This window comes from Erpetoichthys calabaricus, chromosome 6 (genome assembly GCF_900747795.2).
Source record: "Erpetoichthys calabaricus chromosome 6, fErpCal1.3, whole genome shotgun sequence".
Lineage (NCBI taxonomy): Eukaryota > Metazoa > Chordata > Cladistia > Polypteriformes > Polypteridae > Erpetoichthys > Erpetoichthys calabaricus.
Genome location: NC_041399.2, coordinates 196591740 through 196606073, shown reverse-complemented (window position 1 = coordinate 196606073; position 14334 = coordinate 196591740).

The following is a 14334-nucleotide window of genomic DNA, read 5'->3' as shown; positions in this document are numbered from 1 at the left end:
ATATCAATGAGCAGACATCGCCTCTTGCTTCTGTCATGGGGAATGATGTCAATTGGGTCCAATGGTACGTTTGGCATTTACAGCCATATCGTACATAATGGCGGTGTTCTCCATCTCGATGATCTTTTCAGGCTGGTGATCATACCTGTGCTTAATAAATTCATTATTATTGTTAAGAAATTATGTTTGTACCACTTAGAGAACTTGGAGAACTTAGAGAACTTTATAAAGACCTGTGAAACAGCTAAGACTTTCCAAAAGCAGATTTCCAAATCCCAGAGAATTATTTGTTTTACTGTAGAAGCTCATTTACTAGAATTCATATCCTGTGTCTTCTCTGGAACAACCCATCACTCCTTTCATTCATATAAAAGGTATTTCATCTAAATGTACTCTATGGCATTTACAAAATGATATTATCAGTGACACTTTTGCTCTAACTTGCACACGTTGCACATTTAAAGTAGTTTCTAACTCTTATGCAAATGTGTAAAGTAACCATCCAACATGTGTTTCATTGATTACTTTGTAAACTCTGAATGTATTGTACTCGATATATTTAATATTCCTCTTGATAGTTTTGCATTTTTGCTGTAGTAGTGTTCAAGTTTTAAATATACATTATACTGTTAAAAACAGTGAATGAATAACTTACATTTTACTTTATACTTGTGTATGCATGGGAATATTAATAAAATTCACCTAGCTACACTTGATCATAGCTAAACCAATCAGGTGAATATAATAATTCAACTAATGCAAATACTGTATTTTGTGTTTATATTTTTATCATAATGCTTGAGAATAATCAAGAATATTACCTTTTTTTGTATTTCTTAACAATTACGCTGTAATGAAGTGACAGACTTTTCTCCGATATCTGAGTCGGTGTTATATCTGCAGTATTAAATGATCACAGCAGACAAATACACAAGCTTTTAAATGTATAACTTTCCATGTCCACCAGGAGCAGTTTTGCCCCCTTTGAGATGGATATATCATGCAGCTTTTGAACCTCAATCCTTTAGCCATGAAAGTATTAAGATATGAAACATGTTTCTTCCTACATCTCATAAATGTAATCAGTTAAAAAAAATCCTGGCATTGTTATGTACAGTGCATCCGGAAAGTATTCACAGCACATCACTTTTCCACATTTTGTTATGTTACAGCCTTATTCCAAAATGGATTAAATTCATTTTTTTCCTCAGAATTCTACACACAACACCCCATAATGACAACATGAAAAAAGTTTACTTGAGGTTTTTGCAAATTTATTAAAAATAAAAAAATTGAGAAAGCACATCTACATAAGTATTCACAACCTTTGCCGTGAAACTCGAAATTGAGATCAGGTGCATCCTGTTTCCCCTGATCATCCTTGAGATGTTTCTGCAGCTTAATTGGAGTCCACCTGTGGGAAATTCAGTTGAGTGGACATGATTTGGAAAGGCACACACCTGTCTATGTAAGGTCCCACAGTTGACAGTTCATTTCAGAGCACAAACCAAGCATGAAGTTAAAGGAATTGTCTGTAGACCTCCAAGACAGGATTGTCTCGAGGCACAAATCTGGGGAAGGTTACAAAAAAATTTCTGCTGCTTTGAAGGTCCCAATGAGCACAGTGGCCTCCATCATCCGTAAGTGGAAGAAGTTCAAAACCACCAGGACTCTTCCTAGAGCTGGCTGGCCATCTAAACTGAGCGATCGGGGGAGAAGGGCCTTAGTCAGGGAGGTGACCAAGAACCCGATGGTCACTCTGTCAGAGCTCCAGAGGTCCTCTGTGGAGAGAGAAGAACCTTCCAGGAGGACAACCATCTCTGCAGCAATCCACCATTCAGGCCTGTATGGTAGAGTGGCCAGACGGAAGCCACTCCTTAGTAAAAGGCACATGGCAGCCCACCTGGAGTTTGCCAAAAGGCACCTGAAGGACTCTCAGACCATGAGAAGGAAAATTATCTGGTCTGATGAGACAAAGATTGAACTCTTTGGTGTGAATGCCAGGTGTCACGTTTGGAGGAAACCTGGCACCATCCCTACAGTGAAGCATGGTGGTGGCAGCATCATGCTGTGGGGATGTTTTTCAGCGGCAGGGACTGGGAGACTAGTCAGGATAAAGGGAAAGATGACTGCAGAAATGTACAGAGACATCCTGGATGAAAACCTGCTCCAGAGCGCTGTTGACCTCAGACTGGGGCGACGGTTCATCTTTCAGCAGGACAACGACCCTAAGCACACAGCCAAGATATCAAAGGAGTGGCTTCAGGACACCTCTGTGAATGTCCTTGAGTGGCCCAGCCAGAGCCCAGACTTGAATCCAATTGAACATCTCTGGAGAGATCTTAAAATGGCTGTGCACCGACACTTCCCATCCAACCTGATGGAGCTTGAGAGGTGCTGCAAAGAGGAATGGGCGAAACTGGCCAAGGATAGGTGTGCCAAGCTTGTGGCATCATATTCAACAAGACTTGAGGCTGTAATTGCTGCCAAAGGTGCATCGACAAAGTATTGAGCAAAGGCTGTGAATACTTATGTACATGGGATTTCTCAGTTTTTTTATTTTTAATAAATTTGCAAAAACCTCAAGTAAACTTTTTTCACGTTGTCATTATGGGGTGTTGTGTGTAGAATTCTGAGGAAAAAAATGAATTTAATCCATTTTGGAATAAGGCTGTAATATAACAAAAGGTGGAAAAAGTGATGCGCTCTGAATACTTTCTGGATGCACTGTACATGATGAATTTACTATGTTGCTTAATCTTTTGGTCTTTCTTCTTTTTTATCAGTATGAGGCTGTGTAATGCTGTAGGAAAATTGCACTTTTACAGAATACTTAATACAGTTCATAATATTTACTTTCAATCTTGGAAATTAAGTAAAAAATTGTTAAAAGAGTGTAATTGTTGATTAGAATGTATATTTTTACGCTTAAATACACTGACCAGTGTGTATCTGCTTGTAAGAATACGAGTGAAATGGAGGCTTGGGACTGTAACAGTAACATGCTACAAGACTTGCCAAAAGTAACTTAATTAACAATTAACCAGACCATGAGAACTTATCACCTTTCTGAAATTTTTAACTGATGCCATATCTAAAGTATCTATCTATCTATCTATCTATCTATCTATCTATCTATCTATCTATCTATCTATCTATCTATCTATCTATCTATCTATCTTACTTAAGGAAGTCATCAAGACTCTATAAATTGAAATGATTTTAAAATAAAAATTAGAAAGAGAGAGACAGAGACAAGTGCTGAAGGGAAGCCATTTGATCAGACCCTTCCACTCCCAAATATCACACCTGGTTTAAGAAAACAAAGACTGCAACAACCAAAGTTACAGCCACCTGATGTGAAATGTGCTATATGACCCTGGTTTGAATCCTTCAGGTTGTATGTTTTCATATCTAACATTTGCACCTTCAAATAAACAAAAGTAAAGATTGAAATGGTTTGAGTATGGCTTTGCTGAAGTATCCTGTTGTTTACTGACATATAGCAGTAACCAATAATTGTTAATGAACAAAATGTGTCCAGTTAAATTGCATACTGCCAGTAGTAGCGATAAGCCATTGGCTTCTATTAGACTGTGTAACCCTTTTATGGGAAGCCATCAGGATACAAAAGTCTGACAGAAGTAGTGGTTCCTGGCTTTTGCTAGGGTATTCTGAAGTGTAGCCCTTTCAAGGGAAGCAGTAAGAAGACAGATAGATCCCGGCAGGGACACTTTGTGAGCGGAGAAATTTGTAGTCCCTGATGAGGTATTGAAGATGAAGTAGCTAGCCTCAGCTAGTTTTAAGATATTGTTGCTTTATATTTGAGATTAACTATGCTGAGTGAATGGTGAATAGATATGTTTTGCAGGACATTTGATTAAATCAAGGCTAATAGTTTAAGCGATTTCACTATTAACTTCTCCACCCATATGAAAAAACCACAGAGGTTTAAGTGCCTTTCCTGGACACTTTTACACCACAAAGCAGGCTGTAAAGTAGCCACCAGTTTTCTGACCATGTAGGATCGTGGAGAATCAAAGAGCACAAAGTAGTAACCATGATAATAATGAAATCTGTTGTTGATCTGGTGTGTTTCGGATTACTAGTGTAAAATATAATTGAAAATGAAACTCAGACTGGTTATACTAAGTTTTCATTAACATATTTAAAAATTATTAAAGAGCATGAGGTTGGCGCTGTGGTAGCACTACAGCCTCACAGTTGGGAGACCTGGGGACCCGGGTTCGCTTCCTGCGTGGAGTTTGCGTGTCTGCATGGGTTTCCTCCGGGTGCTCCGGTTTCCTCCCACCTGCAGATTAGGTGCATTGGCGATTCTAAATTGTCCCAAGTGTGTGCCTGGTATGTGGATGTGTGTGTGCCCTGTGGTGGGCTGGCGCCCTGCCTGGGGATTTGTTCCTTCCTTGCACCCTGTGCTGGCTGGGATAGGCTCCAGCAGACCCCCGTGACCCTGTGTTAGGATATAGCGAGTTGGATAATGACTGACTGACTAAACAGCATGATTTGATCTTTTTTGAACAAAGCTATACCAAGTGTAATTAATAACCCAAAGAGTTGTATTCCAAGCTGCAGCATTATCATGTAAGCATAAGCTCATTAAATCTGTTTATTCTCCTTAGTAAAAAATACCAAAAATGAAACTAACAAGCATGTTTGCGCAACTAGGCTTAGCTATTATTGTGCAAAGTCAACTGAGAGTCAAAAGTGAAACTACATTCACAATACAAAGCCATCATGACACTGAATGATACCAGACTGGTTGTTATTGCTTTCACTAGATAACTCAAGATAATCTCTGCTGGAAAGAATCTAACCATCCATGTTCTTACCAGTTCTGGGTGGCAGAGGGCCAACACACACCCAAGTGGCACCCAAGGGGATAGGGTGAGGATCATATGTAGATGGGTCACATTCATGCACACACACTCTCTTGAATGAGCAATTAGGATGAAACTGGAGAAGGCAAAGAAAAGGCAAAGCCTTGAAAAGTGTCTAGACTGAGAGAATATAACCAAATTAAATTTTATGAAGCGTGAGACTGTACAGCAATAGGCATGACTGATGATGTCTAAAGTTTTTTTTCAGATTGCACTAGTTTTTACATGTTGCTTTTGGCTCTTTTTGTTCCCATTATTAATCAGGGGCCAATGGAGATGGATGCTGGAAAGAGGATACCCTGTCACATGGAAGTTCTGCCTGACCTGGAAGTGCTTGAAGGATTCAATACCATTGTACCAGAAGTAATCCCATGGTACAACTTGAAAAACAGCCTGTCCACCTCAGCAAGTCAAGTCAGTCATGAGTAAAGGTGGGCAACACTTGCCTGGAGAGCAGGAAAGGGAATACGGGTGGCGGTATTACCATTAGATTGGTATCAGTGGAAGATATGGCATCTTCTGGATACGTTTTTGATTTGTAAGAAAGGTATTTTTGGAACTTGACCCAGTGTCTGGTGCAGTTGAGGTTTCGGGTGTGGGTCATCCCATACAGGTAATAACATATTGATTCATAGCCTATTTTTATTCGATGTATTATTCTAATTATTATAATGATTATGATGATGTTGTTTATCTTTTATCAGGTCAACAATGTGGAAATGTAAAAAGTTGACAAAACACCAGAGATAGAGAGTTGTGACTTGAATCATATGAATAAAAGATGGAGCTCCAAACTACATAACGAATTAGAATCTGATTCTGATTCTGAATAAAAATTATAGATTTCCAAAGTGGGTCATCAAATTCACAGCCATCTAGCAACAAAATACAAATGAATGTCAAAAAATAAAAGATACATACTAAAGCTGAAAGACTGAACAGTCATGTCCATTAAAAAAGTAAATCTCTCTTCCCATGTCTAAGTTTGTTGCTTAACCAGTTGTCTTGCTTGGAGTGGCATTGTGCCAGTGCCACTCTATTGAGAAAGAGTGTTTGGAATGTTTTAATAAAGACGTTCTGACAAGTGGATGCCTTTTCAAAAATAATGAGTTTATTGTTCCAAATTGCTCTTTAATGACCTATATGGTTCCCTACACTGAAAGAATTATTCATGAAATTGGGTGTGGGTGTTCTCTGAAATATTTAAAGTTGTCTGTCTACAGTATGTTATAATAACTAAAAGTGAACTTACATTTCAGAATTAACATAAAACAAAACCATTTTTGTTTCTTTTGTGATGTGTATGCATTTGTTGCATGGATGATGGCCCTGTTGGCAATGGAGAAATTTGAAGATATAAATCAGCTGAGCTAAACCTTGAGTGACCATGCTGCCTATGCCAAGTCAATTAAACAAATGCATGACTGAAGAAACAGATATTCAATTTGTAAACAGGAATATAATCAATTTAAACAGCCTGTTCTGGGAATAACAGCTTGTGAAGTAATCAGCTGGGATTTCAAAAATATGCAGCATATCACAAATTCATAAAATGTGTTTCTGTAACTTGGCATCCACCACTAAAGACAAATTCAACACATCTAAAAGACAAGTGCCACCAGCCTCCTCTTTCTTCTCTCCTACGTGCTGTAGTCCTCTCTGTAAGTAGCCAGAGCTTTGTTTCGCATCAGATACAGTATAAAAAAGCCATCTAACTTGTTTTGAATTCCTTCAGTATTGCAACAGGGTCCAATGCATGCCTGACAGTTTTGCTTCTCTGGTATTATTCTTTAAGGAACAATTATCCATTTACTATTTGAGGACCTTACTGAATTTAAAGACAGGTAAGGATCACCTAAACTAGTGGCCTGCTCTTTTTGTGCAGTGATGAATGTTTCATTAGACTGCACTATTGCTATATACAGTATGCATATATTGTGATCCATGTGCTGATCCAACTAAATAAGGTTTTAGAATTGAAAGAAATCTCAACAAATCCTGACAGGGACAAAGAAGAATTCAAGCCTAGAAGGGATGCTGATTGTAAGCACTATCCTAAAATAAAATAACATTCTGAAACCAATTTAATCCAATTTAGGGTCATGGTGGGCTAGAACCTACTGTACCTTGGCAGTCACAGTGCAAGTCAGAAACTAACCCAGGCTTCTGTGATTTTCATGCTCATTGTTTCAAGTCATGTCAAGACCGGCGGTCCTCATTATAATAGCCAGCTTGTGCTGTCACCTTCTTTGTGTTCAATTTTATCCTTTCTTTCTTACAAATTCAGTTTAGTGCTGCCAAAATGCATGTTTTGGGGAGCCATCTTTTCATGATAAAACCCACTTAATCTATTTTATGGTGAAAGGAGCCTTATCCAAGAACATTGTATGATAGGTACAAGTCAGTCTTTGTTGGGGCACACTCACAGACAGACAGACAAACACACACACACACACACTCTCTCTCACCAACATTAGATAGATTAAGAACTGTCAACAGCAGTTATGCAAGTCTTAAAGGAAAAGTCCATCCAAAAATGTTATTTTTTAAGGTACAGTAACTTACTCCACGTAGTCCGTAATGATGGCCAAGAAAAAATGTTTTAGTGGAAAAAGTACATAATAAAGATTCAGAATGAACAAGACCCAATAGTAACCAACAATGAGCAACTGAAAATAATGTGAAAAACGTCAAGAAGAAGAAAAAAAATTCTCATGTAACTCATGTTGCATAATTCACATGTCTGTTATCCTCAAAATATGTAAAATGCATATACTTTTTTCTAAAATATTATTACTTCTGGAAAATAAACAGGAAAGACACTTTCCCATTAATGAAGCACCTTTGAAATAACAGGATTCTTGACCATTTAATGACCCACTATTCTCCATTTTAGTTGAGGATACAAGTGGTATGAAATGCTCATATAACTCAGACACTTTATAAATACTCATCACTATACAAATAAATTGCTTTCTTTTATGACTAACTTCCTAAATATTAAATATACTGTTAAACCTTAGACTGGGAAATCAGAAGTTTTGATTTAATTACCAAATTAAAATCAAAGTCTTTTCTCACTTTTTTTAACATTTTGGGCTATGTAAACTTAATCAATCAATATAAACCTGCAAGATGCACAATAGATTTAAGTGTTATTAATTAACAGATATTGCACTGTGTGTACTGTAAATACCAAAACATACTGTATAGGCCAAAGCATTAGTCCAAACCAGTGTGCACTAAAATATCTGAACTGATGCTTACACAGAATATACCACCACACAAAGTAACCACAGCCCAGTAAGACCCACTTACAAGTGATTTTGAAATATTTTATAGTTAATAAGAAAGCAAAAGGGTCACTAGTTACCACTCAGGCATTCCATCGTAGATCACAGTTGATTCAGTGAATTTGATTCTGAAGCCTTTGTACTTGCTTTCCTTGCAGTCCAAAAAATGTAGGCAGCCAACCTGGGTGCATCTTATTTTGGTATTTAAAATGTATACAATCTGTAATCTTATCTAACAGCGAACTGGTATTCCTTCCTGGTACATGAAAGAAATTAACCTGTGAAGTACATAGCTCTTCAGAGAAGACACAAAATGCATTCCAAACCATAGTGACAGATAGGGGCCTCCGTGACCCCTTGAACCCTCAGACTAGACGTCAGACACCAGGTAAAAGTCCAAATAATGATTTATTAATAATAATAATTGTGCACAAAGCACCCTCCTCTCCAGAATACTCAATAATCAACAATACACAATAATCAATCCTCCACACTCCCAGACGCGTTGCCACCCTTCCACCCAGCTCAGCTCTGGGATTTCCCATAGTCCTTTTATAGTCCTGATCCGGAAGTGTTTCGTCCTCTCTGTCCACGTGACTAGGAACACTTCCGGGTCATATAAAAAACTCTTCTTCACCCCGGAGGCACGTCGTTTCTTCCTGTCATGTGATCTTGACGCACCTCCGGGTTATAGGGCACATAAGAGTCCGACAACCTCCCTACAGCGACTCCTGGAGGCCCCCATGGTATCCAGCAGGGCTGTGCACATAAACTACAGAGTCCATGATGCCCTGCGTTCATGCTGTCGGGAGAGCTCCTCCTGGCGGCCTGGGGGTGAGGGCCGGAGTAGAAAGCCGGCAATCCTTCACACCATGATACAATATGCAGTTTTCATACTGGACTATTCACAGATAATTGTGTAAATATACTTCATAGACATACAGTATCTGTTAAAAACAATAGTTAGGTATGCTATACAGATGATCTTCTTTGGTATTCTTAACAGCAGTTTTCTTCCCAGTTAAATACATCTTAAAACAGAACTTACACAGTCCTCTGAGCAAAGAAAGTGTTGATTTAATGATAGTTTTTTTTCTTAATGAATTTTAATCTCACCTTGATGATACATTATTGAGGTGATCTTATGGCTACCTAGTCATCTATTTTCCCTTTGTTTCTATCACATAATAACCCTTATTACTCAGAATGAAGTTACAAATTGATTATTAAAAAATAAACTTGGGAGGAAGAGCACAAAACAGAATGATAACTGTCAAGAACTTCATAAGGTTACATCTTAACTATTATCTATTATCTATACTTTATACAGCAGTTTTACTGGGTAGGTAGGTAAGTATGTCCAGCACTTCCGTATCATTCAGATACTACAAATGTCAGCTGTTGTCTGATTTGAAGATTCAGCAGAATCCATTTTGTGGAAAGTTTTTATTTATATTATGGCTTTATCCCCTTATTATAATAATATTTTATTGTTATTTTATTAATACCACATTGCAACCATTTTGTTATTTGTTCTTGCTTGTCATTTTCTATTTTTTGCTAATGAGGGCACACTGTTGTTACTACATAGTGCCCTAAATTGTAATATCTTTGTGCTGGAGTATCCAAGATGCCAGCGTATTATCTTTAGTGTCCACATTTTAGATACAAAACCAAAATAATGTCAGTGTTTTAATTAGTAAAGGCTTAAAATTCTAATTTGGTTTTAAGACTTTACTGCATGTTATTTTTTAACCTTCATACATTTTGATCTCCCTTTTTTTTTTTTTTATCTGTTTCTGAGTAAGTTTCTGTGTTCATCCCCTGATCCTATAAAATCTGCCTCGGGATGTGCCCTTTTCAATTTTAGACATCCTCTGTGCCTTGCGTTTAGCTATGTGGTCTCAGGCAGTTTGGCTTAGGATTTCTTGCCAGAGAAAGAACTCTTTTTTTAATTTACCAGCACATAAGGAGCATATAAAAAGTGTACATGTTTGCAAGTTTTGCTGAGCTCTTTACAAAACTGTCACAAAAAAACAAAACAAAAAAAAACACTCACTTTTTTCAACAAAGCAACCATTGAACTAAACTAATTTTCATTGAAAGTGAAACTAAGGGAATTCTTTTTTGACAAATGTCTAATAAAAGGTAGACACTCTATTTGCCTCATGTCCAAATAAACACACATACCTGACTTTCTTTCCACTTGCAGAGGACAGTTACTCAAAACATGGAAAATGGTGCCAACAAGTCAGTGTGGATTCCCACAGGAATTATAAGTTACACAAAGCTACAAACACACTGGTTATACAAAACATTGTAAGGTCCTCTTTACTTTCTAAATATATAAAATATGCTGAACCCTGCATTGCCTTCCAGCTTTCCCAGAACACGCTTTACTTAGGTGAGCATGGCAAGATTTAAAGCTTAGGCCGTTTACATGAAAAAAGTTTAAGCACTCCAATACAGGATAATAATTATTGCTATGCTGGTGAAAGTATACAGTGCATCCAGAAAGTATTCACAGCGCATCACTTTTTCCACATTTTGTTATGTTACAGCCTTATTCCAAAATGGATTAAATTCATTTTTTCCTCAGAATTCTGCACATAACACCCCATAATGACAACGTGAAAAAAGTTTACTTGAGGTTTTTGCAAATTTAATAAAAATAAAAAAACTGAGAAATCCCATGTCCATAAGTATTCACAGCCTTTGCTCAATACTTTGTCGATGCACCTTTGGCAGCAATTACAGCCTCAAGTCTTGTTGAATATGATGCCACAAGCTTGGCACACCTATCCTTGGCCAGTTTCGCCCATTCCTCTTTGCAGCACCTCTCAAGCTCCATCAGGTTGGATGGGAAGCGTTGGTGCACAGCCATTTTAAGATCTCTCCAGAGATGTTCAATCGGATTCAAGTGTGGGCTCTGGCTGGGCCACTCAAGGACATTCACAGAGTTGTCCTGAAGCCACTCCTTTGATATCTTGGCTGTGTGCTTAGGGTCGTTGTCCTGCTGAAAGATGAACCGTCGCCCCAGTCTGAGGTCAACAGCGCTCTGGAACAGGTTTTCATCCAAGATGTCTCTGTACATTGCTACAGTCATCTTTCCCTTTATCCTGACTAGTCTCCCAGTCCCTGCCGCTGAAAAACATCCCCACAGCATGATGCTGCCACCATCATGCTTCACTGTAGGGATGGTGCCAGGTTTCCTCCAAACGTGACGCCTGGCATTCACACCAAAGAGTTCAATCTTTGTCTCATCAGACCAGATAATTTTCCTTCTCATGGTCTGAGAGTCCTTCAGGTGCCTTTTGGCAAATTCCAGGTGGGCTGCCATGTGCCTTTTACTAAGGAGTGGCTTCTGTCTGGCCACTCTACCATACAGGCCTGATTGGTGGATTGCTCCAGAGATGGTTGTCCTTCTGGAAGGTTCTCCTCTCTCCACAGAGGACCTCTGGAGCTCTGACAGAGTGACCATTGGGTTCTTGGTCACCTCCCTGACTAAGGCCCTTCTCCCCCGATCGCTCAGTTTAGATGGCCAGCCAGCTCTAGGAAGAGTCCTGGTGGTTTTGAACTTCTTCCACTTACGGATGATGGAGGCCACTGTGATCATTGGGACCTTCAAAGCAGCAGACATTTTTCTGTAACCTTCCCCAGATATGTGCCTCGAGACAATCCTGTCTCGGAGGTCTACAGACAATTCCTTTGACTTCATGCTTGGTTTGTGCTCTGACATGAACTGTCAACTGTGGGACCTTATATAGACAGGTGTGTGCCTTTCCAAATCATGTCCAGTCAACTGAATTTACCACAGGTGGACTCCAATTAAGCTGCAGAAACATCTCAAGTATGATCAGGGGACACAGGATGCACCTGAGCTCAATTTTGAGCTTCATGGCAGAGGCTGTGAATACTTATGTACATGTGCTTTCTCAATTTTTTTATTTTTAATAAATTTGCAAAAACCTCAAGTAAACTTTCTTCACATTATCATTATGGGGTGTTGTGTGTAGAATTCTGAGGAAAAAAATGAATTTAATCCATTTTGGAATAAGGCTGTAACATAACAAAATGTGGAAAAAGTGATGCGCTGTGAATACTTTCTGGATGCACTGTATATTTACTGAACATGGCATAACCTTTAGCTGACTTTGAATTGTGTTTACAACCAACAAGACTGTTTTAAGAAGTGCAAAATCAATATACTGTGGTAATATACTGCCCTCTAGCTGCCAGAAATCTCTTTACTAGCTCTTACAGTCATATAAATGGTTCTGTTATTTAAGCATAACACAAACCTAATGTGTAGATAGATAGATAGATAGATAGATAGATAGATAGATAGATAGATAGATAGATAGATAGATAGATAGATAGATAGATAGATAGATAGATACTTTATTAATCCCAAGTGTAAAACGAGTACTTAATGCAGCCTAATGGACTGTTCCATAAGGCCTAGTTAATATAATGCACTCTAGCCTCCTTCTGAAGTCATTCACTTTTAACATTAAAAAAATGATTTTTCCCATTCTTTTGACTTTTTTGACTCTTCTGCCAAACCTATGGTAAGAGCTATATGATGTCTGTGTAAGTCTGGATTTGTAAGACTTTTGACATTTAGAAATAATTGTCATAGCATAGCCTGCTTAATCTAATCCTTGGTCATGGAATATAATTTGCCAGTATTAGGAGCAACACAGGAATCAAACCTGAGTGTAATTAGTCCATTACAGAGCATACCCATGCACACAACCACACACAAAAGGTGATGTGAAAACTAGATTACCCTGGGAAAATCATAGCTGACAAAGTGCAAAGTCAAAAAAAGACAGATGCAAGATGCAGGTTGTATTCATGTGGCAGCAGCGCTAACTACCACATCACTGTTCTGATCAAGATGAAAAAATAATAAATATTATTACAATATAATAAAGAATCTGATGCAATAAAGCAGGTATTATGAAAATACTTTTATCACTGTCCACAATTAGACAGAGTACAAAAACCATTTAAAAAACTAACATAATATTGGGTTATACAGCATGCTATATGAAGTATAAGTCAAGAGAGGTGATTCTTAACTTATATAGAACTTTTGTGAGACCATCACATAATTTTAAAAATTGTGATTCAACCAGAACAAAAAGTACAGACTGATAATGCATGAACTGCCATCAAGTAACAGATCTGAAAGTAGTACTATAGACTTTCAAATATTGATTTGACATTTTTGAACCGTTTAGAGAACATGAAATGGTTAGCTTTATTGGGTTGAACGGCTTGTTCTTATTCTTTTCTATTGTCTTTCCTGCCTTCTAGAAAAGTAATTTTGAGTGACAGTTACTGTAATTTTTAAATCAATATCTTGTCAGTACCAATTGCAAGAAAATTCTCAATACTAGGAAAAGGGCAAAGATAAAGAACTGCCTCGCTGTCTATGGATATTTGGATAGGACTGAAGCATCAAACTGTGAGCACTGCAGACGTTTTTTTCCATAGAGTGGTATTTTGGGGAGCTCACCCCTGACCATTCTGGGGTGGAATGTGAGAGTCATGCACATTCCATGTCAAAATAAAATGGTAAGCTATGAATTGTTGAGCCAATAAACAAAACCTGACTAAGCATTATCTGTCAGTTTGGGTGCTTTCACGTTAATGTTAAAAAAGAATGTCCAAGTGATAAAACGCTTTCTGAAAATGTCGATAGCCAAGGCACCACGTAGTATTAACTAAAACAGAAATGTGTCCTATACCAAATTTATCATTTATATATTGATATTAAATGCTTTTTTTAGTTATAATTAAATTTGGAAATTTAGAATATTTAAGACTAAATAAAGAAACCTAAACCTAAACCTCCTCAATGCAATTTCACAAATGATCATTTACAGGGATCTCATGCCTCTTTAAGGGGGAGTGGAGAGCCCACCAGCTTCCCTGTATCTCTCATTACAGTGTTAAATTTTTATGCAATTCTGTATGTTTTAAAATTACTACATATTACTGAGAGAGCAACATTTGGCAGATTTTACCTAACTCTTGAGCAAGATAGTGTGTAATTAAAAGAATAAATGAAAAAGATCTCATTTTTCATGTTCGAGTACCATATCATTCTGAATAGGTAGCCAGTCAATTGA